The sequence below is a fragment of the Ambystoma mexicanum genome, chromosome 5p, assembly GCF_040938575.1.
Source record: "Ambystoma mexicanum isolate Mex_15411 chromosome 5p, UKY_AmexF1_1, whole genome shotgun sequence".
NCBI classification, from domain to species: Eukaryota; Metazoa; Chordata; class Amphibia; order Caudata; family Ambystomatidae; genus Ambystoma; species Ambystoma mexicanum.
In genome coordinates this window covers 535000624-535027711 of record NC_090930.1, presented here as the reverse complement: position 1 = coordinate 535027711, position 27088 = coordinate 535000624, and positions in this window count along the sequence as shown.

Sequence of the window (27088 nt, the reverse complement as noted above, 5' to 3'; positions counted from 1 at the left end):
ATGCAACATGTTTGTAACGTGGCCCATCACTCTCTGGGCCTCATTACAACCCAGGCGGTAAATTCCCTACTTTACCACCATGGTGTAAACTCTGTTTACTGTAACACACAAAACAGAGTAAGGAACAAATAAGCTTCACCAGAGCTGTTTATTATCTTGTGCAATTAATGCAACCCTAACTCTTTCCCTACAGGGAGTACACTATGCTAACCCTGCATGGTGTTTCTAACCCTCAGAAACACTAATGTGCCGGCTACCGGCAAGAATTGCATGGGGACTATTCATACCCTATGTCACAACAATGAAAAACATATTCACAATGAACTACCACAATACATTTTATAAATCTAAATTTCATTAGTCCAAACGATTAAAACCAAGACAGTTACGGGAAAAACCATTTCCCGGCTACACCCTTGGATGAAACAGACAGGTCACGTGGGACTCGGCGTCACACTCTCTGACAATTTAATTGCCCTCCGTGAGGTGTGTCTGGTTGATCCAGGAGTAATTTACTAAAACATTTTATAAAAATGTATGTGTCGCACAGATTCTCAGCACAAAAATGCACTTTATATTCAACTCGTTTTTTTACAGGTGCATGAACCATTCTCTTGTGCGAGAATACATGACAACTTTATAAAAGGAAACTTGAGTTCTCTGAGACTAATTCAAACGATTTTTGTTTAAAATGCATAGGTCCACTTGTGTCACTCTAAATGAGGTGACATCTGTATATCTGGTCGACCGGTTTCAATGATGTCTTGCGTATAACATATTCTTCAGGACCCATTATTGCTTCTTTCGACCCAATCAGCAAGCCCCATAGGGGCGGGATTGCGACATATCCTGTCCAACTATTTATATGTGCAAAGGAACGGCACATTCGATTTCTGTAGTGTTGCCACTTTCAGATAGTAGAGTTGGAAAGCCTGAAATGGTGCTTGATCTTTCTACTCATAGATGTCCCTTCAACGAGATGAGCTTCTTATAGTCTCGCAACTTTGTTCATTATGCTTTCAAAGGGGTCTTGTTGGGTTCTTGTTTCCCTGGCACGCTTTCTTCCATCTCGTTATTTCGCGATAGTCGCGTTCCTGACCTTTGGAGCAACCAGAAGGAGGCACTGGTAAATCTTTTCTCCCTTCCATTTCCAACAGTCCTAGAAGGATACAACTAGGTACCTCAGTTGGAACATCAGCTAGTAGTGACAGACCTCCATTTACTGCTGCTTCTATGAGAATAGAGAGGCTGCTGATTGGTCAATGCTTGGTGATAGATCAGGCAAACTTCCTGTTCCCATTATAACATGGTTCTCTCAAGGCAGCAATACCCCTTGAATAAGAGTTGCTACAGCAGATCTTAAAGCTGGCCAGAAGAAGAGCCTTGCTTCAATACGATTTTTTTCAGTCTTGTAGTGTGAACATTCGTCTTTCTTGGGTTTAGCTAGATGTAGCAAAGCCACCTGCCAAAATCAAGTCAAAACAACCTCTCTTAAGCCATGTAGAATCTGAGGTGGAAGTACAGCCTAAACTGCACCCTAACTTAGCAGTTTATAAATAGCAGCATTCTTGGTCTTAAGCGGCCTCCTAGACACCAAGATGTGAAGGTTTGCTTACTGACCCATGAGTTGGTAATGGCAAAAGAAAAAAATATAATTCCTAAATTAAAGGGTAAATTTACACATAAATGGCCAGCACACCGAGGGCTCATGCAAATTATTAGGCAGAATATGCGTTCCACATAATTCAGTGTGACGTGTTGTGTGTGTAATGCATTGAGTGTAAAAGGGACAGAACAGGATGGTGTGGCAGGGAGAGAAGTAAGGTAAATTAGGAGAGGGAAAGGGGATGAGTGAAACGTGTACTGGAGAGTGGGATAGGCTTGAAGGGAAAGGGGGTGGGGCATGAGCAGAGATTCCCAGGGGTGTGCTCCTGAATGAGGAGCGGGAGGTGCGAGGGAGAGATGTGGTCGGGTGAATGAAAGGGAGAGGTTCTGGACTCATCCCCTGGAGAGGCATGGAAGGAACAGAGAGGAAGGCAGAGATATATCTAGACAGTTCATCCATTATGCATCTCCTGTTGAGTAAGGCTTGCACAATGGGGGGTGCACAATGAATTTAGTTTTCAATTAGAACATTGAACTCGGAAAGTAGAAGCTGAGGCGATTCCAAGATGGCCACTTACAGGGGGAGGACGTGCTAATCACTGCTCGTCTCTGCACCATTCTTAAGGTGAACTAAAAGCTGTCCTTGCTCCCCCCACCTTGGAGAATAGGCACAGCATGGCAAGGCAAGGCAGCAACAGCGAGTGCAGCCCAGAACTATGAAAATATACCTGCGATTGAGACAGTGTCGGCCCAGAGACCGGACAAGGAACAGGGTGTGATGGCTACCCCGAGCATCTGACTTTGCCGAGCCTCACCCATGTGGGACGTGGAGTGTTTCACACTTCCTAGGGGCATTGATAAGGAGGCTTTTTACAGAACAATAGTGTCCAGAGAGATTTAGGAGGAGGAGTCCTCTCCCTCTGGGTATTCGAGTACATGAGCAGCTGTGAGGATGCGTCAGCTGATAAGATGGGCGGCTGACTTCGAAACATCGCAGAGTGCCCTCTGCGAATGGGAAAGTGCGGTGGGGTCGTGCCCTCCCTGTGACACCAAAAATGACAGGCCCCTCTGGGAATCTAGCATTAGCAGATCGAAAAGAGGGCAACGCCCATGCTTTCTTATCTGTATACACACGGCCCAAAGCAACGATGAGAAAGACTGGTGGAGGACAGCGCAGGGCTTTGTTGAGCCCCTTCTCAGCCTAGGAGTGCTACAATCGGTAGATCGGAGCACAGGAGAGGTGTAGCGAGTGGGCCCCTGGCTACCTTGGCTTCATAACAAAAGAAGAGATATACAGGGCGGACCCGCTCCAGTGCCGGCAGTATGCTTAGAGATCACAAGCAAAGGGGAAGGCCCTTAGAAATATTGAGACCTCCATATGAGTAAAGGTTGAGATATACCAGGCAAGCGGTGACGAGAGGGTGCCTGTCAAGACAAGTGAAAAGTGGCATTGTATTACAGAGTGGAGAACAGCCCTGCTGGGTGTTGTGCGAAAGGGGCCAAGATAGTGTTGGAGTTCAGGCCTCACCCCTAACAGAACTCCCTAATGCAACGAGAGAACACTAATCAATGTTGGGCCGCAGGCACCACTAAGGTTGATAAGATGCGGATTGGGGCCAATCTGGAGAGTAGGATCGTACACCCGTGTGGACGGATCCTAACTGACGATGAGCGGGGAAATCATCAAGTAGATAACCCTATGGGGCACATGTCGAAAACCAAAGGAAGGGGATGGAGCAAGAGCACCCTGGCACTGAACGGTTGGGGGGCTGAGGGTACAATCACTAGGTGCTGGCAGACAGAGATGCAGGGAACTCCAAGAGCAGTCCAATCTCCACAACCAGCAGCACGAGAAGAGGAGGTGCCAGAACATTGGGTTCATCAGCAACGTCTTAAGGAATCTCTTAAAGAATCCTTTCAGGATCAGATTTCCTCTTTAAAAACTGACATAAAAAGTGCTGTACAGGAAATAAAAGGTGAACTCTCGAAATTAGGAGAGCGAGTAGATACGAGTAAGCAAGACTTGCAGGAACTGGCTGAAGATTCTCTGAAAATTGATGAAACCCTGGAATGACTAGTACAATTTAGAGATTCAGTGAAAAGATCTTGAGAGTAGGTCAAGGTGCTTCAACATTCACTTTAAGAATGTTCCAGAACAGATTGTGGACAAAGACCTTAAGCAATCAATTCAGACCTTTTGTGCCGGCCTTCTCTTGGAGATTATCTCGGACGAGATTTATCTAGACCCGACTCATAGACAAGAAAAGAGCTGGGGGCCCTACCAAGGGATGTCCTGGCAGCTTTCACCTCCTATGGTCAGAAAGAAGACGTTTTGAGGGCAGCACGAGCTGGCATATCATTGACCTTCAATGGCTCGGAAGTACAGCTCTTCCAGGACTTGGCATACTCCCCTCTACTCAAAAGGAGGCTGATGGGACCGGTCATCAGAATTCTTAACCAGAAGAAGGTTCAATCTAGGGGCACCTTCCCGTTGGGTTAGCTATTTTCCTAGAAAGGCAGGCAGTTCAGGTGACAACATGCAAAGAAGGCCTTAATGTGGTGGCACTCGAGAGCAGTGATCGGACCGGGACACAGGCGGGATTCATTAAGCAACACCAAACTTTCGATAATACAAGAAGGGTCTATCATTTGATAGAAAAGGTCGAGAGGTGTGGTATCCCAGCGGTTTTACTCTTTTTAGATGTCAAAAAGGCATTCGACCGGGAAGAATGGACATTTCTCTTTTGTACGATGATAAGTATGGGACTCTGGGAATGTTGCCTCCAGAGAATACAAGCCAATTACCCAAAGGCAATACCCACCAACATGCTTAATACATGCGGTGGTGTTAGTTGAAAGTATATATACATGGTTTAAAGATCACACACATTCCACAAAAACTTTACTGATTTCCTTTTCATTGTCATTACACTACTTCTTATGAATTTTGCGTGCGTCCTTTTTTCGGCCACCTACTCACATAAGAAGTAAATTACAATATACTAAAATATTTCCTTAAAATTCCAATATGTGGTCAGAACTCATTTCTTTTTAAATACTCTTTGTGTCATTGTTTTTCTCTATTTCCCAATGTTTACATGTTTTAGATGTAAACAGTCATCAACATCTACACACCCTAGCACTCAAGATAATGTACATGGGACCACCTATATTACCTAGTACTCATAGGGAACACTTGTACAGGTTACAATATACAGTGTTTTACATAATAATACAGAAGTAGAAGGATGCAGAATGTTTTTTTGTAATTTATAGAATCTTGACAATCTAATATATACTTGTGTTTCCTAGTCTATCCTTTAGTTTACAGAAAATACTTATTACCTATTTTCCCTTTTTACATGTTTATATTCACAAAGAATATACTAATTTTAAAACGTATGTTCTAGCAACATTATGTAAGCATTCTTTGAACCGTTTGGCAATCTAACTTGGTGTGTGACTACAGAGTAATTGCAGACAAGCCGAACTACTTCTGTATGCACGCATGTTGTGAAATGTCCATAGTGAATGGATGCTCCCTCATGAAAAATGATTGTGCATGTTTTAAATCATTCTCTGAGGCACTTTTCTTTGTAGGATGTTCTGACCCACTAGGCTCTGCCCTGCAACATCACTGTGTGCTGCTTTCATCAGAAACAACAGAATGGCCACCAAAAGCCCTATGCATGCTAAAAATCTTTGAGAAGTGCACAAGGGAAACCGAAAAAATAGGCCGCCAATTTATTTTGCCTATGTCAGTGATAAAACAGGAGACCACACTGCCAAAACCTGTCATTGGGCTGTTCATAGAGTGAAATGAAACTACCTGAAAAGGCAATTCTGCATTGCCAGGAAAACCCAGAAGTGCTCTAAAATCCGTTTTTCCTTGGCTGTTGAAAGTGCAAAATCATGGTTCCCAAACCTCAGAAAAGATCCAACATCGTTGTTGGGTGTTAACTATCATCTTATCTAAGGAATCCCCATAAGCACAATGTCAGGAGAAGCACATTTCAACACAAAAATATCCCCATTCAAAAAGGTGCATGCCTGGAAAAATATGTCAGAATATGGGCGCAGTACCGCCACTCGCCTGTGTCAAAGCTGTCATTTACTTATACTGTTAGTTTAACTTGTACATTAAGATCAAATTGTGGAAAAGAAGAGACTTGCCATCAAAAGCAATATAGGTTGCTACAATTCAACCTCTATGTTTTAAAAAGACTGTAGTTAGAGATCTGTGTGTATACTTGTTGAAAACGTAAGATTTAGTTTAGCAAAAGACAATTTTAAACAAAGTGTTTTCAAGTGAACTGAGGCCACACAGGACTTCAAAAGCACATTCCACAGTTTGCCCCAGACAAAGGTGCCTTCCCTTTTGCTCTCTGCCCAGGAACTCTCAGTTGGATGCTAATTAAAGGAGGAGGAGATTTTGCTCTGCTTCTCTGGGGAGAGACAATAGGCTTCCTGGACTGAAAGGGAATGCAAATTCAGGTGTCAACAGAAACCAACTGCCAACAGGAAGAGAGCCCTGGACTGCTCTGGGCCAAGCAAACCATGGAGGCGGGACCAGACAGATTTGTGTATCTTAAACTACAAGGAAATATCTTTTTGAAAAAGACTCATAGAGAACTGTGCAAAACTTATAAAAATCTGTAATTTATAAGTTGTTAATATGAAAATGCTGCTCACAGTTTGAAACTACTCTGAACTCTGATAATGCTAGAAATATGAAACTTCACAGGATTATGCCCAGATGTCAGGCGCATATATGTAGAAAAATGTAGACAGATCTGACACTGGGTACCCCACCAAAAGCGCGAAAAACTGTCAAATTTGAACCGAAGCTCTCACTGAGCTGGGACTCGGACGGATACATGCTCTACTAAATCTGTGATGTAAATCTGTATTGCTGTCAAGTTGGTTGTATTGTAAATATGATTTATGTGAAAAGTAGATTTACTGTACAGAAACAAAGGGTAGGTACTCTCTGGATTGTAAAATGCCACATCATCATGAAACCATGTGTTCCTTCTCAAATCAGGAGAGAGGACAGACCCTGACCAATAGGATTCCTAGAGGGTGTGCCTAGTATAATTTAGCCACCCACCCCTTAGGGAAATACATAAATAGGGACAGTTTAGGACCTAGACAGACAGATTAATCCATCAACTGATTACTGGCGAAGTGCTCTGCTGGAGAAACCCATATCCAAGACTCCAGAACTTTGAAAGCAGAGAGGCCCAATTCCAAAGCTGAACCCTTCTCAGCTTGGCCTTTAAAATCTTGAAACCTGATTTTACCCCCAGACTTCCAAGGGAAACAACACCAAATGGAACAGCCGGGCTGTGCTGATTCTGCTTTCTTGCCAAGAACTCTTGCCAGAACCCAGAGATCCAAACCAGTAGAGCAGAGCTGTAACCTGATAGCTGTAACCCAGAACCAACCTGTCGGATCCAGTCCAGAGGCCGTGCAGTGTCCAGAGGGCCGTGCTGAGTGCAGAACCGAGTGCCTGAATCCTTTCCGGCAGGCTAGCAGAATTCCAGTCCAAAACCTTTGACCAAATATTTGATGGGCCTATTCCAAACCATAGTTGTGAGTATCTATAGCATAGAATTGTCCATAGCTAGTATCTTATCCTTAAGTAAGCCTATCCAACCCATTCTATCACACCCAGAACTGCATTGTAGAATCTCTTTTGTCTTTCCTGAATCTTTCCCTCATCCATATAGTCCTTTGTTAATTGTAGTGATAATATCATCTTTGCGCTAACATATTTGCTGAGGAAATACAAGTGTCTCGGCAGGTAGAAACCATCCAGGGGCATCATTGGATTGGAGGCTGTGCTGTCGTATAGCTTGTGGCCTCATAGACTCCCTAGTGTAAAGAAATTCCTATTTGCAATTTCAAAAGCACATCTTTCATTTGTAACTCTTGACTCTTTCTCAGAAAAATCAGCCTCTACTAAAACCTCTGTAACTTCCATACCGTACATGCTTGAAACAAAATGTAAGTGTCAAATTGAAGCTACCATCCTCAGCTTTCCAACAATCGCATTCCATCTCCTTATAGTTCTCCCACAATTTTGTTTCTCGCACGCAGAAAAGTTTGCCGTGAATTTGCATTTGGCTCAATTTCCTCACCTGTAAAACAGCTATTCTTTGCATCTGACCTCAGAATTCAGTTTTCAATCTGCTAGTTGTCCAATCATCATTGCTAGTGTTTACCTGAAACTATCCAAACTGGCTACCACTAGTTTTTAATACAATTAAGAGAATTAAATACATTTTTCAGTGTTTTTCCCATTCATTCCAAACCACACTCAAAAGCATTTGACCTGTTTTGAAATCATTCCTGTTTCTCTCTAGGCTTGCTGGGGGGAATTGGGATTGAAACTGTATTTGTTGAGTGTTTATTCCTGAAACCTGTGTTCTCTCTTTCCATCTTTTATCTTGCATATTAGGGGGGATTGAGTAGTGTACAGGGGGGAAAAAGTGACATTGCATTGTTTTCCTATCCATATCAAGTATTATTCGATGCTGCATTGTTTTCCTATTCATATCAAGTATTATTCTATGCTGAATTCTTCTTCTTATCCATACTCATGCTGATTAAAGAGATTGTTGATTGTTGTGACATCACCAATGGTGATCATTGTATAAATATTAATAGTGTGATATATATATTGTTCAAATTCATAAAAGTGTGATATATATCTTGTTCAAATTCATAAAATAAATCTTTTAACTTTGCAAAACAGCCTGCTTCCTGGTTCAGTGAGACCGGAGGGGATTCAAAGAGAGGGGCGTGATATAAGGGTACATCATTCAGAAATAAAAGAACTATAGACAAAAATATATAATTAAGGGTTCCAGCTGTGCATCACACGCTAGGCATTGACTTAGGTGGAGTGCCGGCTTGAAATCACTTACATCTTTTAATTGCTTTTACCCAGTAAGTGATGTTCATTTCAAATATTACTTCGTCATCAGATGGGTGATCTTCAAACAGATCCTCATCTGTGAAGTCAGTCAATCTGTAACCTTCTCCAATGGCGATTACTGCACACCATTGCCTGCCCTCATCATCACAGCCATCAAGCAATGCTATTTCTCATCGCACTATGGCTGCTTGTATCATTAAGGGAAATACTTGTCCTTTTCTTTAAACATAGGTATCCTTGGTCTAAACAAAAACTCATCAGGAGTTCTCATTGTTTTGCCTTCTATTCCTGGCAGCCAGGATAACAATATGCGCACCCCATATTGAAAAATCTTTGGTTCTGATGGGATTGCTCTCATAGCCAATCGTCCTGCGTATGGCATCATTATTCTGCACACGTTTAAATAATGCATTCCTGGTGTTGATCATATCATGCCTTCATCAGTGAACGAGATCATCATATTTAATTTAGTCATTAGATCTTGTCCTAATAAATTGACAGGCGTTTGCCTCGAATAAAGTTGTGGCACATTCATGTCACTTTTTCCTATAGACACTGGTAGTTCTTCAGTGAAAGGAATGCAACTTGTAGCTCCTGTGAATCCCTGAGTATTCATGGCATTGCCAGACATTGAAAATTTGCCCTCTCGTATACATGAGCGCATTGAAACCGTGTCCACTAAGAACGTTGCCTCCTATAGTGAAATCCACCCTTGGCGCCTCACGAGGGTTTGGTGTCACGGATAGTATGGAACACATCAGGTCTTCCAGTGAGCCGTCCTATTCCATGTACAGCCTTGTCCCATTATTTGTAAAAGGATTTCCTCCATGAACAGTGACGCTCCCTATTCTAGGATTCGATACCTGTCCTGTAACTGTGTTCTGTTGGAGCTGCATAGGGGACTGCTGTGATTGTCCCTGCAGTGAGTTACCTGTCATCTGCTGTGGTTGCAAGCCTTGCTGCACTCTCGGTGCTTGCTGCTGCACTGTTTGATTTTGCGCAAATCCATCTCCATTCTGCTGCAAATACGCAGGTGGATTTGACATCCCACTCTTGAAAAGTGATCATTCTGTACCATGCCTTGACTTCTATATGTTCGAGCAAAATGTCCTGTCATTCCACACGTCCAATATAGGCAGTGGTCTTCCCATCTGCTCATTTTGCATACCCTGATTGCCGTTTTGCATATTTTGAAACCCACCTTGATTGCTCTGAAAACCTCCCCTATTATTCTGCCAATTCATTTGATTACCTTGCCAACCTCTTCCTCAGAAACCCCTTCGTCGGGGAGCATATCCATTGTTGCTTTGATCAAACTGCCTTTGGTTATTCACCTGTGGCATGTTCGTTATCTGTTGTGAAATGGATCTGTCTGTACCAGTTAACATTGCCCCTTCAATGGCATACTTGGACAGTTTTTTTTAAAAACAATTTTGCCTCCTCGCCTTTTTCGAGTATCATCTTTTTTGCGATTCTTTTCCTGCAGAAGTCTGCAGTAATGTGCAATGGTCAACTGAATTTCCGACCACAGTTTAGCTTCTATACCCACTAATTTCTTTAGCTGCTTCTGCACTTGCTCTGGCAGCCCTTGGCATAATATATGATAGAACGCAGGTATAGATTTCCACCAAGATTCACGAGTTTTGAGTGCCCAGGCATCTTGGAAATGTTCAATGTAAAGCAAAGTATCCTCTCCTTCTTTCATCTTTTTTTGTCATTATAGCTCCCATATTGGGTGTGTCGGATATAGTACTCGAAGAGCTTTCCAAACTGCTGCTCTGCAATTGTTAAATGGCGCTCCATCATGCACAGTGTTGACTGTAGACACACCAGGGTAGCCTGCCCGTGTCCATACATCGTCAGCTCTGTCACCAAGTATGGCGATCTGAAGACCTTTAATGTCCCCTATAGCCAATCTATTTCCTCCTGTCCTCTTTTCTAGCTCATGTATCCATTTCCCAGCACCGGAAGTCAAAATTGGGAGTTTACACCTTAGATTATCTCTGTCTATTTGAGGCCATGGTATATACTGTAGCCTTGTTCCTCCTTTTTCTAGTAAAGGGAACTGTGATGCACCAAACTCATTCTCATCTCTCATCATTTGTCTATCCACCACCGGCATGATATTCCCACATCGCCGTCTTCCTGGCAATGATCTTAACCTAAGAGAAAAAGGTCTAGGCTATTAGCCTTCTGTGTGGGTCCCATGAAGTTCATTCAATTGTTGCTTATTGTTTAATAATCACTTGAGATGTTTTTAGTAATACAATAGATTCTGTTTATATCTCACTACAATGTGAGTTGTTTTCAACTTATTTCAAGGAAAACACGTTACAAGGCGAACAAATTCTGTGGCCAATGCATTTCAGATAATGGATCCTTCATCAGGGCCTTAACTAATCATATTTTTACTTCACAACATTAGCAAACAATACACGTAAGTATTAATACAGGGTAACCACAACATAATACAAACAAACACATGAGAGATATTTGTCAAGAGAGATAAGAAAGATACATTACAGTGATAAGAAAGATAAATAAGGTAAATGTAAATACAACTCAAAACATTGTAATGAATTTGTATTAATTTACTTCATGCGGTTATATTGAATAATCACGCTTAGTCTTACATGCTATTTTACATGCCTCACTTTTAACCGTTGTCCAATTAATTGTCAGTGCCTTACTATTAACCATAATGACCATTTTCCCTATCTGTTATCTTTATGAAGTGCTGTGTTGCCACACTGTGCTGTGTTAATATGGCGGCAGTTACATACTAAATATTAGTGGGAACAGTGCATTGGTCCACCGTGTCTTATATGATTGAGTATCACCATAATGTGCTATATTCCAGTACCAGTGTGCTTGAGATCTGGGAAAATAACACTGACCTGTTTGTCTTTCTACTAGCGGCTGATGTCGCATTACAAAACGCGTGTAATGGACCATGTATAGTTGAATCTAGAAACAATCCAAGTAATATGTTAGCTAATAAGCAAGTAGATAATGTGTTAGATAGAGACCATGACAGATGGATTTTTACCTTCTACACCATGAGTCGAGTCGTTACCTAGCTCACTGTCCAGACGAACGCGATTGTTTGTCTGTGGTGTTTGAGAAACTAATGCGTTGTCATGACGACATACATAAACACGGATAAACAAGATGGGCGCTCATCGCGAATGCGGTTGGCCATCTTTGTGTGGGCAATATCTTAAGCGATTGTTGGATAATATCCACGCCAATCGCTTTATGCTGGTGTGAGGATGGTAATTAATCTAATATGCCACATATAAAGGTTATGAACTGGTGTTCTCATGTCAGACTCATGCTGCTAGGGCATAATATATCTTTGTGTGGGCGATATCGATTTGGATAATGTCAACGCCAATCACTGTATGTTGGTGTGAGGATAGTAATTAGCCTAATGTACCACGTATAAGGGTGATACATTGATATTCCCATGTCAGACTTGTGCTGCTGGGGCATTAAATATTGCACTCATGTATATATTCAGAAGTTCAATAATTGTATGTAATTAAAAGGGTAAAACAGTGTGACTTGTTTGCTAAAGATCATATGTTGTGAACTAAGCCACCAAACATCCCTGTATGGTGTGATAGTGAAGTGGTTGATCATCTACCTGCAAAAAGTAAAATTAATTAAGAATATTCAAGCACATGCTTCCTAGACTAATTCCCTGTCATATCATTCATCATACATCATACAAGTGACCTCATTTGAAGACACTGCTAGAAGTAAGGAAGTTAGTATCATGTATCATATTGACATTCATTTCTCCTTATTCATAAGAAACAGTTCAAATCAAACTCTTTGTTCATCCCTCTGGGGGAAAGTGTGTCCAGGCGGTCGATCCAGTAGGCTTCTCTTTGCTGTCTCCTCTTCTTGGTATCAATGCCTACTTGTGAGTATTCAATTGTTTCCAGTGTTTGAAATCTAAATTGTGCCACACTATGTTTCTTGTCCATGAAATGTCGGGCCACTGCTGAGTTAACATTTTTGTTTATTATGCAGGATTTGTGTTGATTCATTCTGGTCTTCATTTTGCGTCGAGTCTTTCCTACGTAATATAAGCCACACGGACAACGTATGCAATATATAGTGTTTTCAGTGTTGAAGGTGGCAAAACTTTTGAGTTTGATCTTTTCACCTGTGTGTGGATGTTGTACCACATCTCCCCTAATGACATTATTGCAGTTGCTGCAATTGAGACATGGAAATGTCCCTACTTGTTTGTGTTTCTTGATTCTCTGTCTGTCATCTCTGGTGTTCACTAGCAAGTCTCTCAAGTTACTTGTCCTTTGATATGCAAAGGTTGGTTTGGTTTGAAAGAGTTCTTTAGTTCTCTCATCATTTGTGAGTATTGTCCAATGTTTATTTATGCATCTTTTGATCTGTGCACTTTGTGTCAAGAACTTGGATACATGTACAATCATGGGTGAATCCTTTCTGGGGGTTGTTGTTGGTGTATCAGTTCTGGATTTGGTGGCCACTTTTGCTGAAGCTTTGCCCAAGTCTTCATCTGGATATCCACGATCCTGCAACTTCTTACATAGTTTAGCTAGTTCGTTGTCGAACTCCTACTGATGATTCTCTTTAGGCGTAACATCTGTCCATATGGCAAATTTCTCAATGTATTTTGTGGATGGAAGCTCATCCTATGCAACAGGTTATTTCTGTCTGTTGGTTTAGTGTAGAGCGAGGTTGTGATTAGTTGGTTGTGTATATTTACTTTCACATCAAGATAGTGGTGCCAGGGTTGCCAATCTCTGCAGTAAATTGAATGTGTTGGTCAATGTTGTTAATGTACAGGAGGAATTGATCTAATGATTCTCTTGTTCCTTTCCATATCCCAAACACATCATCTATGTATCGTCGCCAAATTTTTAGTTGTTTTTTCCATTGGGTGTTTTCTAAAATATGGATGGTCTCAAACCGATACATAAATGCATTGGCATAGGACGGGGCCATACACTTGAAGAAAATATTCTTTATCATACATAAAGTATGAGTTGGTTGATTAACTAACCCTCCAGGCAGACCCATTGTGGCAGCGATGGGTGGAATATTACAACCATTGGGTACTTATATTGACTACTTTCTACAATCTCTGCTACCAAGTGAGCTGGGTGTTCTCTCAGACAGCCCTTTAAGATGAGTAGCTATACCCTGGAGATGGATGAGGATGTAGATTTTATTCATACATCAATAATCAAGATGACTCAATAGTTTGGCAAAGTGAGTCCGTTTTATTAACAAATCTATATAACGGGGAGCACAACAAACACCAGCAGTCTCTCGATCTTCTCACTCTCAATACTTTATAAAAAACTGGGCTCTTATACCCAAAATTAGTCACTACAGACGTTTTGACCTGCGTCATTAGCAACGTCATCCTACGTGGCAAACTACAAAAACCGAACAGAGGGTGTGATTGGGTCTATGTGCATGTCTAAGTAAGGGTTCTATATCTGTATAGAACAGTGGAGGAAGGTGGTAGAATAATTTACATCAGGTGGGGCAACTAAGCCCTCCCCTCAAAATGGACACCATGAACGTCACTAAATGTACGACGTCCCATTGGCTACACAAACTATAGGACCCCTAATTACGTGGTTCTCTACAATTGGTTGGCTTCTAACCCCGTCAGTACTTTTCCACCTACGTCTAGCAGCATGCAGGCTGAACAACCAGGTGCGGATGAGCTTGTTTTAGCACTAGCTTCCCACCAACTACTATAGCAATCCATCATCACCTCAATGGTTCTGTGTCAATTAGTACTTGGAAGATTGGCCTTGAGTTTGTACTGTGCTGTGAGAATTTCAGGGAGTGTGGGCACCAGCCAGCCTCCGTGCGTAGGTGTGACCACCTCGACCGTCCAACTTCCTTCTACCATATGACTGGACACCATGAAATCGCGCTTTTCGTGTATTTGATTTTATTCTCCAATAGTCCTCTGGTGTCTTTTGTTTTTGCTTGACCTTTCTGAACAGGAGCCTCTGTTCTTTTACAGTAATTGTATCCAATGTCAGCCCATTCCAGCTTGATAAGACATTGGCTTTCTTGGCTCAGTCAACTCCTTAGCTGAGCTTTTATTCTGTTTAATTCAATTGCTTTTCTTAACTGCGACACTGAAATGAGGCCTTCTTGCTTTGTTCACTACTGCTTCATAACGTGGTGGAATCATCCATCCTTTACTGATCCATATGTATCTATATATGTATATATTGGTGCATCCCGCAATATATCTATTTAAAAGCGTGTGGCTAGCTTCATGATTATTTTGCTGCTTCCGTTTCTGTAGCATCTGTACCCGTTTAAACTAAGTATCTTCATCAGGTCTGTGGCATAAGCTTCTTCACCTTGATCCCAAGATGGCACTTATCCTTGCTTCATCTTAATATTTTATAGATTGTCTGCATTCTCTGGTCTCTTATATGGGTGTCAGTTCGGTTTTGTATGACATCACCATTCACCTTCATCCGTCATCTTCTTTGCTTCGTCAGAGATTTCATTCACATGGCATCAAATTGTCTTGAATGTAGGTATGGTTTTCTCAATGGGTATCTTGCTTCCCAGATTCTCTTAGGTATGGGTATTGTTATGGGTACTGCACAGAGCCCATGCTCTGCTCTTTGCTGGTTCAACTGTTCTGTATACATCACATACTTCGATTACCATTCAACAGGTAATTGGAGTGAGGATACTTGGCTCCTCCTCTACACACTTAAGTGGTTGATCAGAAATCCAACAATCATTTCAATAGGATCTTTTTGGATTAACTTTGAAAAATAAGGTCATGCTTTTTTCTAGATTTCAAATCAATTGCTTGTTTTAATGGTATTCTTAGAGTTTGGGACAGGGCCTATTATCTTAAATAAACAGCGCTGCTCTGGTTATCTTCCATCCATTGGTCTTAGTGATATGTTAAAGGAGATTTGGAAATTCTAGATTTACAAAGAGTTGATTAATGTAGTGCTTGACCCGAATAAATTGTTTCATATAAATTTGAGTTTGGAGCATAAAATGTCAATGCTGCATGAAAGGATAGGTTTGCTCTGCCCCATACACCAGAGAGCATTTTCAGTGTAAGCAATTTTTACTAATAAGAATCAAACAACAGGTTGCTCTGTCCATATATCATTTGATCAAATATGTGATTTGTAATAAACATTGTGTGTATAATTTCCTTATATAACACCACTGTTCAAGTTCCACAGTTAATTATGCTGCATTCCAAATGGTAGCAAACATGCAAAAGTAAAGTCAAATAAAAAAACATTTGTTTCAATAAATCCTACAGATCCACCACACCACCATTCCTCACAGGCTCCACATTTTCACACTACCTCTCACTGCCAGTTTCCCATACTTGAGGCCTGTCCTCTGCTGTCCTCAACTCCACTCTGACATGCTGCATCCTTAATCTTCCATTGACCCTTGCCCGCCTTTCACGTGGGGCTCCATCAGCAGCCCCACATTCCCTGCTGCACAACACTTCTCCCAGCCCCTGTAAAGACTGGTAGGGGGTGGTCTGTACTTCTACTCTCTATATGGTAGAGGGGAGGCACAGTGGACCCCAGCCTAGATTCTGTATTCGGTAGCTATGGTCGAGCAATCAAGGCCAAGCTTCTCAGGAGGTGATGCAGGCTGGTTCTTAAGTACAGTGTAGTCCCCAAGCCCCCACAAAGGAATGTCCACACACTGTATTGGTTAGAACACAGTCTTTATATAATCAATATTCAAGGTTATGTACACTTATCATAATAACTCACTTTGTACTTAGGAAAATCAACAATGGCAAATATATACAATTCTACAGTGGTACCACCCTTTATATTAGATCTCATTAAAGTGCATCAACAATATTGTAACAATGTCACACAGATCAATAGAGTGAAACCAGCAATAGAGAGAGGAGAGAAAATAAGATGGTTGAGCAATAGGCAGAATACTGGCCCCTACCACTAGACACAGTTCTGTGTGGAGATCCCCCCACCTGGGCAACCTGTAAAATAAAGATATAGCACAAGCCCAGTCCATATATTGTTCTGCAAGTCTTATTCCCTCCTATAATGTTTTTACCCCCCCAATGTACCTGGTGGAGTCGAGTTCTTCGAAGAGGCGTCGACGGATCCTTCTTGAGCGACCCCCTTTCAAGCGGGAGTCACGGATCGTCGAGAGGCGTCGAGAAGCGTCGAGGAACTTGGCGTTCGGCGGCGGGGAATCGACGGCCCTTCTTGAATGCCTTCCCTTTCAAGCGGGAGACACGGGGCGTCGAACGTCCGTCGCGGAACTCGGCGTTCGGCGTCGGGGAATCGACGGCCCTTCTTGAATGCCTTCCCTTTCAAGTGGGAGACACGGGGCGTCGAACGTCCGACAACAAACAGGGTAGAACGGCATCGATGAGGCGGCAGCTTCGATCCAAGCGGTGCTCGTCGACGACGGAGCGTTGGCGTCCTGCAAGGCAGAGGCGTGCGGGGCACCTCGATGACAATTGTTCTGGACTGCAAAGATTGTGAAGACGGGGGCCCAGCAAGGGCGTCGAGTCGTTCGAGTCTTTGTGGTCTTCGGGTGGCGGGAAACCCACCGGCAGGTTTCTCGTCGGCGCGTTGGTCGTCCTCGACTTTCTCCGGCAGGATAAAGCGGTCGACGGTGCGGACGAGGGAATCCTTCGATTCAAATGTTCTTAGGCAAGGAGCAGACGGCTCTGGTCGTCGGCTGCACGGCGTCAAGTGGTTCCCACGGCTGGGCAACACAACTTCGAAGGGCCTCCAGCGGTTACACAGACCTGCGGACCCTGGTCGACGGCAATGGACTTCGACGGCAGCGATGTCCGGGGGCTTCACTTCGATCTCCTCGGTGGTCCTGTCTCGGGTCGACAGCCTTTCGAGGGTCTGACTTCCAGGGCGCTTCGGCGAAGATGTAGCGGTGCTCGAGGATCAGCAGTTCCAGTTACTCTTAGAGTGGAGACTCAGCTTCTGAACGCTTCTGAACAATTACCAGTGGTGAGAGGTCCCCAGATATACTATTCTGTCTCTCATCCACACTGCCGGCACACACTCAGCAGCCAATCATACAGAAGGGCATTCATGCAGTCAGTCAGCCAATCAGGCACACAGTGCATTCAGGCCACACTCCTCCCTTTCAGACACTCACAACAAGGAATGTGGATTGGGACAAGTACCCAGCCATTCAACACTACACACTGCATTCAAGCCAGTTTCGGGCAGGGCTGTCTCAGTCTTTGTCTCTCATGCCAGAAACCAGACAACCACAACAAGGAGTGTATATTGGTCACACACTCCATTCACCCAGGTCCCACCCACAGGAGGTACCCACAACATACAGTCACTGGGAAGGCTCCAGTCAGTCTAGCTGGGCCTTCACAACAACACCATACATGGAACTTCCACCCAACAGCCAGTCAGGGGAAGGGACAGAGTCAGGGCTTCCCAGGACTTTGGGAAAACAAGGTAACAGGCAATAGAAAGCAAGAGGCCACAGGGGCCATCTTGTTTCCTATCAGAAATCAACTGATCCCAATGGCAGGGCCTGGGTATCCCAAAATGGAGGACACCCAGAGCACCTGTCAAATTCAGCATGGAGCTGCCACCAGCCCATACCCTGCTCTGTGGGCCACCCACAGGTGCCCAAAAACATACACTAGGGGCACAGGGTTGTACCCCTACCCATGGGTGCCATAAGGGTATCCCATGGGTCTGTTCACCAAACCAAAAGAGAGAGCTGCACTGCCAGGAGTCCCACATGGACTCCTGGGCAGAAAACACGACAGAACACACGATAAAAAGCAGTAAAGGACAAGGATTCAGAGGCCCTGTCCCTCTGATGCATTTCCAGCATCACAGCCCCTACCCCAACTCTTGATATTAGTACATGTGGTTCTCTCCAACATACTCAAACTACCCCAAAGGCTATTAATAGATATATAGCCCTCCCCGCCACGTAAACATGCTGGTAATGATCCTGAGCCCGAGTTACATTGACATTCTGGGTCATTCTGGGTTTATGCCACAAGGTCTAAGTGACCCATGAATATCACAAAAGTGAGCCAATGTGCTAGTTCTAACATGCCCCCCTGTCCCTTATCTGTGGTTCATCATGGTTAGGACTGTACACTGAGATACGTGCTATGGCCTCTTTAGATATTTGTAGCTTGGTAACAACACCTTTTCCCAAGTGTCTATCCTAAATGTGTTAATCAAAATAGTGGGATTGTACATGTGAATCGTAGTGCCCTTAATAGATGCAGTTTGGGTGATGTGACCCAGCTAGCCATCCCATGTGTATTCAGAAAATACACGTCCTTAAATGTAAGATGTCTAGTCTGCAAACACAATTGGGGGTAATTTTCTTAATTGTGCAAATTGAACAAAGGGGGGACCACCTTCTGCTCACCAGAACCACATCAGTCAAATTTTAGTGCAAAAAATCCATGTAAATCTGGGTAGACCCATGTTTATGTGCATTATTTTCACTTTGTGGCTCAAACAAGCGTAACTGCCTCTCGCCATGTACTAATGACAGGTGGCAATTAGCATATACGACTATGGAATCCACTAAAAGCTGGCGGATTCTATTTGATCAGCATCAAAATCATACACTGGTGTAAATGATTTTATTTTTTTTGCAGGGGTAGTGGATGGGGGGTAATGCTATTCTGTACCCCTGCTCAGCTTGCCAAAACGAGGAAAAGCCCTCTGCATGTTAACACACTCGTAACACATTTACGCAGGGTTTGCTGACCTCTTTTAACACTCTGGTTGCATATATCTAGGCCTAATCATTTGATTTTACCTCTCAGCAAATCCTGTTTGTTTTTAGAATTCAGTCACTCAATTATTGCACCTGGCCTTCAGCAGTCAGAGTAGCCACAGTGCAACCTTGCAAGTGATATCAAGGAGAAAATCAACGTAGGCCGGGTAATTGAACCCAATATGCCAAGCATCTGTGCCAGCTTACACTATAATGTATTTATTCACCGATACCAGGAAAAAGCAATCTAGCCGAAAGGCGTCAAGTAACATGATCGGGTCTAGTTTCTGTAAACATTCTCGTCTTACAACCTTTCTTTGCACTTTCCTCCTTGTTTTCGTCCCTCTACAATCTCTCAGCCATGATTTATGATTTTGAAAGCTGCATAATAGAATGTGACATTTTCCAGCTGAGGTGTAGCCTAGTTCCAGCTCCACGCTTCATTACATTGCTCTCCCTTTGAGAGGAAGATGCGAGTAAAAATAGCCAGGTTGTTTAAAATATAAAACGCATAAATGAATTCTCACCAGATGTCCGCTTGAATTGTCATCATATCAAAACGACGCTGGATAAAGCGTCCAACTTCCCCCTCAGAACGGATGCTAATCGATGCGAATATTGAAATCTTCCAAACCAAATGTAGGAAAGGTTGCTTTCATTGAACGATTGCAATTTGTGTTGTTGTCTAATGCTGTTGTTGTAGTGTCCATCCATTAGTCAGAATACGTTCACATATCTGGTTATCTTCTTTTAGCTAAATTTAAGCAAAAAAGCCATTTGAAAAGGCAATTCCGGATGAAGTGCAGATATAATAATAGCAGACGGTGCCTTTTCAACCTGCCTTTACATTTTTTCCTCCGTTTTTAACAAATTCACGTGTTCTACTTTCTCTTGCTACGAATGTTGGTGGATATAGGGGGCCGAGTTGTAACCGCATACAAGAACACTTCCCTGAACGGGTGTCTCTCCTCACCTGTGCATATGACTCAATCTACTCATCACATTCTACTAATTTATTAATAATAATGATAATAATGTAAATGAAGAGCGTTTTTAAAGATCATTTTAGTCCATATTCCCCCTTTCTTACTGCCCTATGCAAGCTGTTCTTATTACCCACTTTAATGCTAGTCATTGTCTTTACCAAGAGGCGTTTAATGTCAAGTCGCCATTATTCCGCTAGGTGGCGGTGTTAAAATATCCATTTTGTAATGCGGTATGGCGTCCGAATTGTAAGATAGATCCTGGGTACATATGTGTCCAGAAACGATGTCAGTACACACAGGTCCCCGCCTGTTTTCTCCACATATCGTGTCTTGCTTGTATATATGTTGTAATGGCAAGTGTCAGCCTCCAGTTGAAGGCGTTCCTTTTACAAGCGATCTGAGGGTACTGGGATGATTGCTCAGGGACAAGGTGCTAGTCGCTGGAGCAAGACAACTTCGAGCAGCGCAGCGCTTCCACCCCTCTCCCAATGGACTGTGCAAGGACAGTGGAGTTCAGCGCTTGGCTGGGCTGACCTGCTGTGTTTCATCCATTTAACCAGGAAGGTCCTTACTCCAATATATCTCACTTGCAATTAGACCAGCAAATTGTGCACAGTGCTAAAATAATTGCTTGCTGATTGGAGCTCTGCAAAGGTTTGCAAGAGCAGTACAGAGCCTGAACTGTGTTATGTTTTTAGAATACCACACATCAACACCAAAGTACCCTCAGAGTTCATAGGCTTGTCTCAAAAGGGTTGCAATGAACCCGTTTCCAGACCGGAGTCTGTGAAAAAGAGCAAAAGGGGAAGGGCTACAGGGGAAGAAAGGAGGACACCACATTAAGTAAAGCAACATAACAAGGCATAAAGATGGCTAATGACTGTGGAAGCTTGAGTGCATGAAACTCCATTAATTGCGGAATGTTACCACATTGTACAGAAAGTGAGAAGTGAGTTCCAAGGTGTCTATGGATAAAGGAGAGTTTGCTTGAAGGCAAGTTAATATAAACAATTATAAATTGTAGTGTAAGGCCGAGTGACGGATTCGAGATTTGCCCAAACAACCCTTTGAAGAGTGTAGGTGTATGTTGTGTAAGAAAGCAATTCATGTCTCATACAAAACAAACACCAGATTATTAATACTAGGACTGCCAATCCGAGGACCAAGAGCATCCGATCCCGTGTAGACTGCGCTAGACTGTGTGATAGGTGACTGTGTACTGAAACATGGGGGAAGGTGGGTAGAAGGAGGTCTCTCTTGCATGAGCTGTGCAAGCTGTGTCACCCTAGTGGTATAAAATGTTGTGAAGATCCTGTGGTGGGCCATAGGATAAAATAGGTTGAATAAAGAGTATTTGAAAAAGTGTATGGCTGTTTTCTATGGGCTCATGAAATTATGCAATGCCACCATGTTGCTAGAAATATCGCTTAAAGTGACATTCCCTGACCCTCCAGTAATATGAAGAGTGCAAATGAGGGGCACAATAGAAGCCTTTCGGTTACTCTGCGAGTATGCCGTGCATGGTCTCACTGGCCAAGTAAGGATAGTAACCTGATTTCTAATACTACAAGCCCCTAATTATTGGAATACATATGTCTCCGAGAACGACTGTCTTCTCTTATCCCAGCCACCAAAATATAATAGGAAACCCTATATGTCCCTTGATTGACTTGCTTAGAAGAGAGTCCCAAAATTCTATTCTCATCTGATGATAGACTAAAAGGAGAGACTTACTTGTAGCCTGAACTCCCAAACCCCAATCCCCAAGCATGCCTAAGAGGCAAATGCCCATCGCAATGAAGGCAGATTCAGTAGTCATCAAGAATAAATGTCGTCCTTATACTGGGCACAGGCAAAATTGTGTAGATTAGGTAAATGGAACGTGGCATTCAATTTAAGTTAGAGGCCACAAAATTAAGGAAACAGGCATTAGGACGGATTTAATTAGAGTGCTAAGTTAATATCCAAACAACACGATATTAAAGCAAGTGACTAGACATTTCTGGGACATATGTTACTGTGATTTAGGACAAAATTTATTTCAAATTGGGTGCAGACTCTAATCCTACAGTGACCGACTGTTACGTCATTTAAAGGTGTGCAGGGGACCGGAGAACCTTTATGAACAAGCTTCCATTTCTGTTTGCACGTCATTAAGTCTGTCATAAAAGTATACTGTCAACGAAATAAACATATACAACAGTATCCAGTAAAACATAAAGTGTAAAGCAAACACAAAATGCCGATCATTAGGTTTATCTTAAAAACATATCAAGTACATCAAAGCTAACATACAAAGCTTAACATACATCGAAGTCTAACATACAAAGAGTAATATACAAAATACACTTGCTCATCACTGGACAGAGCGTGTTTGTATGTCCAAACAGTTTGAGGAAAGAATACATTTGATGCGCCAAAGTAAAGTACCAAGCCAATACTATGTTTCGAGGATGAACTAACGATACATTCCAAGGGAAGGACAAAAGTGAACAGATCAACAGGTAGCATAAATCGGTATGGACATGTCCATGTTTTTCTGGCTTTCTTGAATATTGGAAATTTGTTAATGGGCCTGATGTAGACTTTTTTGTAGTAATTTGGACTCAAGGAAAGCAGGCCGTGTCCCTCCAATTTCTTTGAAGGATATTCATAGGGAATTATTCAGACTCCTGGAAGCCAATGCAGTCCGGCTAATACTGGGGTAATATATTCCTTACACCCTAGTCCCAAAAGCAGGCAGTCTGCTGCATTTTTCACTCTTTGTAATCTTGCAAGTAAGTACGCATGTGCACCCAAGTAAAGACAATTATCATAGTATTGTCTCAACAAGATAATGTCCTTGATAGCTGTGTATGTTTGTGCGAAGGCCAGAAACAGGAATCATCGTTCAGTGTTTTGAGATGGCCAAACAATTGTCTTGCCACACTTGTGAACTGGGACCTAGTGTCAGTTCCGAGTCCATCATATTGTCAGGCTCTTTACTAGGGGGGACGGTGCCAATGTGATTTCTCTAAATCAAATAGAGAGGAGGGAGAGAATCCATGTAAGTAATCATGGTCTCTGCTTTTCTGGGTTAGGGAGCACATGGTTAGCTGCCATCCAATGGTAAGTCTGGATGATACAATCAGTGATTTTGCTATTAGAAAGTTTCAGGATTAGTTGTGTTTTTTCAGTATAAATACAACAAGAGAGCTTGAGAGATTAAAGAAAACAGCAAGAACAGACATATACAGTTTGAACAAGAGACTAGAAAGTGGTGAGCCTGAGGGAACATAAAAAAGGCCTTGTTTGGGTTCAGAGATGAAGGGTTTGATCATTATCTATTGTGCTGTGAAGAAGGAAATAATTGATTCCAGTTTCCAATCACATATATCTACCTCAAATAGGCAGAGTCTCAGGATTCAAAAGTGTCCTAAAGGTCAAGCAAGACTGTCTTAGTTGCTGTAAAATAGCATGTCATCCCATAGAGAAAGAATTGTTTCTGAACCATGCTTGGATCTAAAGCCTGCTTATTGATTTGAGAGAATAGCAATAGTGTGTTGCATGCTGCTTTATCAACATTTTGCTAAGGATCAGCTTTTTGAAATTGCCCTGAAGTTATTAAGATTAATGGCATCTAATACCGCTTTTTAGCAAGGGGTTTACAAAATTTATCTTTGAAATTTTTAGATGCAATCCTGGATGAAAAAGAGAACTTGATGATCAATCTGGATATTTCAACCACTAGAGGGACTGGAAGTAATTCATGAAAAATTAGGGAGGACAAGGGTCATCTGCACATCCGCCAAAGGACAATTTGCTGCCAATTGGCCGAATTCTTCTATGGGGAGTGTGCAGAAAGAGGAAAGCATCTAATTTGCAAGGGCCAGTGGAGGAGAAAAGTCTTCCGGAGTAACATAGAATGTTGCCGATTTATTTGAAATGTTAGTGTTGGGAGATAATTTGTTAGGGAGAGAGATAGTGAAGGTATTATCCGTGTCATGGGGGCAGAAGGATTTTGAAATGTTTAGATAGTTTTTAAGGCTTCTCTGCATGGATAGTGTCCTTCACTGGACTTTTCGTGTAGCAACTAGATTTGCATGTTCACTACTAAGTATTATTTCTTGTGTTTCTGCCTCTAAATCGCTATCCTACTAGTGCTGTGGGATTTCTTAAATTCTTCATAGTACCAAAGAGGATTTCTAGCTTAGTCTTTGGTTTTTTGTGCTTAATATGGGAAACACAGGTTAAGAGATTCTGTCATCCAGTCATCAAAGACCACAGTGCCTTTGCCTTTGCTAGGGTTGGGTAGGGCGTGGATTGAAAAAATGAAACTGGCGAATTAAGTGCTCAGGTTCTCTTTAATGTTAATTAATTTCCAGTCCCAGTAGAAATCCTTTTGTGTTGAACTGTATGAATAGGGAGGCATTATTATAGTGAAAAGAGAGAAATGAAGAGTCGCGTGATTGGCCCGTGGCAGGTTTACCAAAGAAACAATAAGAACAATGTTAGGGGGAACATGAATGACATCAAGGATATGCCCCACTGTATGCTTGCCTTCTGTAATCAGACTGTGAAGATGAAGGCTTTTGAGGGTAGGTATAATAATGCTATGAGGTTGTTCTACTCAATTGTTAAGGTTGCTGAGGATTATAGGGAAGCAGAAAATGGACACTGCTTCCTTTAAGAAACCAGAAGGTTTCTCACCCACTAGTCCCCAGGGATCTGTCATCCAGGTGGCCAGGACATGGCCATCGCTTTTGGATCCATTTCCTGGGAGTGGACCAGTGTGGGAGGATCACCTGGGTGAGGGGTCTTCAGGGATTAGGAGTGGGACACTGTATGGCAAGAAGCGGTATCCCCCCTTAACTCCTTTACCCCATCCTACCAGGTAGGATATGTAGAAACTCTACCCCAACCCCTTTCCCATTATGAACACTTTCACACAGACAGCCTGGTCTGGGAGAAACAGACTCACACCCAAGCAGTGTACCGGACTTATCCCAATACAATAGTCAGGCGAGGTCAGGCAATTGCAGACAATCATTCACACCTGACTTCCATTAGACCTCCCCACATGGATAAAAGTCTTAGCATGGAAGCACACTCTGAGCGAAGTAAAACACACAAAGGAACAGCAGTTTGGAATTGGCAGCTGCATGAAGGGAGAAAGACGTTAAAACACGAAGGGTTCACAAGGAGGAAAATACCCTTAACCTTTACGACAAGAAACCGTTACTCACAAGAAACTTTCGATAGTGAAAGCATAAGGCCGGGATATCCGCAGAAAGAATCCTTCATTGTGTGTCAAAGAACCCAAAGTCCCTCCTGCATGGCTGACCAAGGCAGGGAGGAGCGGCAGCAGCTGTGGTATCATCCTTGGCACCAAGAACAAAGGGCGCGCCAGAGAGATCAACACAGCCGTTGAGTTGGGGAAACCGATGCAAGACCGGTCTGTGTTGAGTTCAAGGTTGCAAGTGCCAACATTGTATAAATGAGCACTGAAACGAGCATAGTTTTTTTTTTAACTTAATTTTTATTTGCATTTGTTAGTGGGACTTTTCAAAAAGAGAAAAGCATTCAAGCATTGCCCAAGACAGTAACAACAGACTTGGCCCCCCACCACTGCCTAACCTTCTCCACTAAATCAACCCCTGAACTGCCCCCTCCCTTGAACCACCTCCGCAAACCCTCCTCATAAACAAACTCGTCCAGTGGTGATGTTTCACCTTAATCAATGTCTCAGAGGGTTGCTCCTCATTATGTCTGCTTTTTCCAATAATCCCTCATCTGCTTGTTTTATTCCCCGGGGTCCTTCAGGCCAGTCCCCATTTGATCATCAGGGCCCCCCACTCTACTAGAAACTCTTCCATCTCATCATTCACTGCCACAGTCAATCTCTCCATTATCATCATATTTTGTACTTTCCCCTCCCAGACTTCTTTCAATGGTAGCATTTCACTCTTCCAGCACTGGGCTATGGCCAGTCGTCCTGCCCTCAACATTGCTTCCCAGATCTTGGGGAGCCTGTGTTCTTCCCTGTCTTTTTGTGGAAGCCCCAAGAGGATCTGCAGTGGGTCTACGTCCAGTTGTATTCATGTGACCTCTTCCATCCAACTGAACACCTCCTTACAAAACACTTGCACTTTGGGGAACCACCACCACATGTGGGCTAGGGACCAATGCAACCCACAGCCTCTGGGGCACATGTGGGAAGCCCCCAGGAACATCTTAGACAGCCTCTGAGGGTCCCTGTGCCAGCCTATCAACATTTTATAGTTGGGTTCCATCGTTGAGGTGAATAAGCCACCCCAAAAGTCGATTTTGTAAATTTGTGCCCAGACCACATCATAAATCTCCTCCCCAGCCAGGTTCCTCCAGTATCTTTGAAAAGTTTGTCTCCCCTGAACGTCTGTCTTATTCCTGGCTTTAAACAGCTTGGATAGGATGCCCTTTCTTGTGATGGATAGATCTAGTACCTTCTCCACTGTCGTTAAATCTCTTGCCACTGATCTTCCCCACTTCGTGTCAGTTAATATACCCGTTATACCAGTTAATATGCAGAGATACTCAAACACTGAGATTGAGTCTCCACCAGGCACTTCCCGCACTGCTGTAGTTCCAGGAAGACACCGTCTATAAATAGTTGTCCTGCCCTTTTGAGGCCCCAATCTGACCATGTCTGTGAGAAGGCTAGCCCCTGGAGCCCAAAGTCAAATGGGGGCCCCCATATGGAGGACATAAGGGAGGGCCATGTAGTATATCCGGA